The sequence below is a fragment of the Dendroctonus ponderosae genome, unplaced genomic scaffold, assembly GCF_020466585.1.
Source record: "Dendroctonus ponderosae isolate FM_Combo_2020 unplaced genomic scaffold, Dpon_F_20191213v2 Dpon_F_20191213_3, whole genome shotgun sequence".
Classification (NCBI taxonomy): domain Eukaryota; kingdom Metazoa; phylum Arthropoda; class Insecta; order Coleoptera; family Curculionidae; genus Dendroctonus; species Dendroctonus ponderosae.
Genome location: NW_026018508.1, coordinates 711,957 through 715,672, shown reverse-complemented (window position 1 = coordinate 715,672; position 3,716 = coordinate 711,957). Strand labels below are relative to the sequence as shown.

Genomic DNA, 3,716 nt, shown 5'->3' with positions numbered 1-3,716 from the left:
GTTCCAAAAACAAAACTGGTTAAATAGGCTAGCTGTAACTTCGGTTTCCGGTGGTTTTACGTTTGAAACACTGTTATTTTAGCGGTTACGTTAAATACCGACCATCTCTACTGGTTACAGATAGCTTAAAATATATAGGTTGTATATAGATATATACAAGTTGGTTTAATTAAAAGCTAGAAGGTTTTTATTTTTACTTACAATAAAGTCAATGGGTTTAATGCTAATTAGCTCAAAAATAACTTAATTTTTTTATGATTATACCGAAATCCAAATACAATATTATGTAGGCTCTGAAAACCATTCTGTCTTGCCAATCCAATTTGCCTTCAACCATAAAAAAATCTTCAAATCTGTCCCGTACGACAAATCCTTGTGCATTGGAAAATCCAGCACTTTTCAGTATGAGAATCATGTTTCTCTTTTCAGAATTTCTAGCTACGTTCTTGTCTACTTGACAGAGCTGGGCAAATTACTTTTAAAAAGTATTTAAAAACAATTACCAAATACTGTCTACATTAAAAAAGTAATTAACTACTAATTATTAAATAGAATATGCCGGTAATTGGTTGACAAATACTTTTAGTAAAGTATTTAAATACAAAAAAATGGTGTGCGCGACGGGACGCTCGACAAAAGTGATAACTTCATATAGTTATAGAAGCCATAGAAAACATAATAGGAAACTTGTTTAACGCATGATGGCAATAATAATTTTATTTTATAATTTTAATATTATCCTTGGTTGAATAATTTATAAATAGATCAGGAATAGGTAAAATGTAATTTAGTTTCCTTATGAATGAAAAAAAAAATATTTTTTATTTGCAACATTTGCTTGCATTGCAAAGAAGCAAAAAGACAACGGCACGCGGTGTTCCCAAGCGGTCACCCATCCAAGTACTAACCGCGCCCGACGTTGCTTAACTTCGGTGATCGGACGAGAACCGAATTAATATTCTTCATATAATAATAATAATTAATATTCTTCAACGAGAGGTTCTGCATATTACTCTTCTTGGGTTTGTGTAAACTCTTCTTCTTCTTGAGTTTCTGTATTTTTTAGCACGAAATCGTTTTTGGAGATCAGCATTACTTAATACTTTTCGCTGTTTCAACTTGTATCTGAATAGAACTAAAAATCAATGAATTTTGGTGATTTGATCTTCAGGGAAAGTTCTATATCAATCTTAAAATATACGGTAAAACGAGGAAGAGCTATAGAGACAGGTTACACTTGACACACTATATGTATACATACATAGTGTAAGTCATCGCGCGTAGATTGGAAAAAATATTCTAATTGGACTAATCCAAGACTAAAAAAATTAAACTTAATTGAGAAGGTTTAATCATAAAGGAATCAAAGGGTATATGAAGGGAAAAAATAATTTTGATGCGTGGTAAACACAATTAATCATTGAAAATAAGCCCTAATAAATTTGTTTTACATATTTTGCAACTATAAACTGAAGAGATATTCGTATTGTCTTAACATCAAGAATGCGTTGCGTGATAGAAAATAAGAAGACGGATCCCATGTTTTCTGAAGTAACCGTGGTAAACTCAGATATTTTTTCAATTAAATTAAAAACATATTTATTATGTATTATTACAAAACAGTGATGATGCTTATCATTTTATGTTAAATATGAAAGATTACAAAATAGATATCTAAATATTGATTATTTGTTGTTAGAAAATAAAATAACAAATAATAGAACATATTATTGCATTAAAAGTTATTAATAATAGTTGTGACTTTATCTGCACTTAACCTTGAGCGTTTTTCATAAATTGACCCTGGCTTCTTTAAAAAATATCAGCTCAACATCTGGTTTAACAATTGTCTCCGATGAAAATCACTAAACAAGTAGGTATACCTACTATAGTACCTTACTATAGTAATATTTTACGAGATCGAAACCTTTTCTTGATACGAATTTGCGTCCGCAATCAATCAGGCGATTTAAAATAGGTTCAACAGTTTTTCAAAAACTTTATTGTAGTGAATCTTCAGCACAATTTCGTGAGTCAAATCATCGATTGTTAGTTCATGAAACAATTATTTCTGCAAATTTATGGACAATCCGCATTTTCTTGCACTTAAACTGCTTTAGTGTGTATAATTGTGTGTACTTTAATTGTAAATTAAAAAGAACGCGCAACTCGAACATGCATATAGTACATGAGCACCCTTACTTAGTATTTGCAGTATCTGCAGCTTCTCCCTTGTTAATTTGTTGATTTATTGTTCAGCGTTGTAAAATAAACTGCACCACAACACAATAATATCACACTCAATAATTGATATATCAAAATTACTGTCAGTTTAATAACGCAATGTGTATTTGAAAAGTTTATCAGATCTACAGATGCACCCGCACTAAGGGAAAACTGTCGAATTCATAGTGCATATGTGCGTCCCAAGCCTCAGGCGCGAAGAGGACTAAAACTAAAAACTAAAATTAATTGATTTTTTAGTTCTATCCAGATACAAGTTGAAGCAGCGAAAAGTATTAAGTAATGCTTTTAACGCCAAAAACGATTTCGTGCTAAAAAATGAGCATTCAGTAATAGATCAACTCAAAGTAGCTTTCATCAACTGACGTCAAAGATTATACATACAAAGCAAATAAGAAATTACGACTAAAAATACAGAAACTCAAGAAGAAGAAGAGTTTACACAAACCCAAGAAGAAAATATATATATGTAGATCCTCTCGTGGAAGAATATTAATCAGAGCCTAAATACTGAACGTATAAAACCCGCGTTTGAGCATATACTTCTAGGCAACGACCATACCACGTTGAATAATACCGGTTCTCGTCCGATCACCGAAGTTAAGCAACGTCGGGCGCGGTTAGTACTTGGATGGGTGACCGCTTGGGAACACCGCGTGCCGTTGTCTTTTTGTTTCTTTGTAATGCAAAATGATGCAAATAAAAATAATTTTGCATTCAAAAGGAAATTAAATTACATTTTACCTATTCCTGAGCTATTTATAAATTATTAAACCAATAATAATATTGAAATTATAAAATAAAATTATTATTGCCATTATGCGTTAAACAAGTTCGATATATGTTTTCTATAACTATATGAAGTTATCACTTTTGTCGAGCGTTCCGTGACGCACACCATTTTTTTAATACCAAAGTACGTTGGCTTAGTAAAGGTGCAATACTAAACAGAGTATACAACTTATAAAGCAAAATACAATTGTTCTTGGATATGAAGGGATATGCCTTTCCCCATTTTGGTAATAAATAATGGATGTGCGATTTTGGGTTTCCTATCCACATGACTCAGCATCTCAATGATCTTAATGTGGAACTTCAAGGCAAAGGGCAGTTTATTCACAATTTGTATGATAACATTCACGGCTTTGAGCGCCAATTAAAATTGTGGAAACAGCATCTATTGCAGAATATTGTGCCTCACTTTCCACTTTTAGAAAAAAAAACCGTTACTACTTCTCAAAAATACGCACAATATACATGTACATTTTAATCAACGAATTTCAATTAAAATTCCAAATGTTCAGTGCTGAGAAGACATCGGTTTGCATGAAAATGTTTTCTTCACCTTTCCTTCATTTAATATCGATTTGGAAGACTTTCAAATGGAAGTGCATGGACATGCAGAATAACGCCGATTTAAAAAATGTATTTTTCTCAGTTAACATTGAAATTTTTTTTATAAATGTTATGAG

The 3,716-nt window shown here is 31.6% G+C and overlaps 1 non-coding gene across 1 annotated transcript; it reads left to right on the top strand.

The window, feature by feature from the left end:
• The first annotated feature begins 2,792 nt into the window (after positions 1-2,792).
• LOC125504022 lies at positions 2,793-2,912 on the top strand. Its single transcript, XR_007281262.1, has one exon. It is a non-coding gene; the product is annotated as a 5S ribosomal RNA (ribosomal RNA).
• Positions 2,913-3,716: the final 804 nt, after the last annotated feature.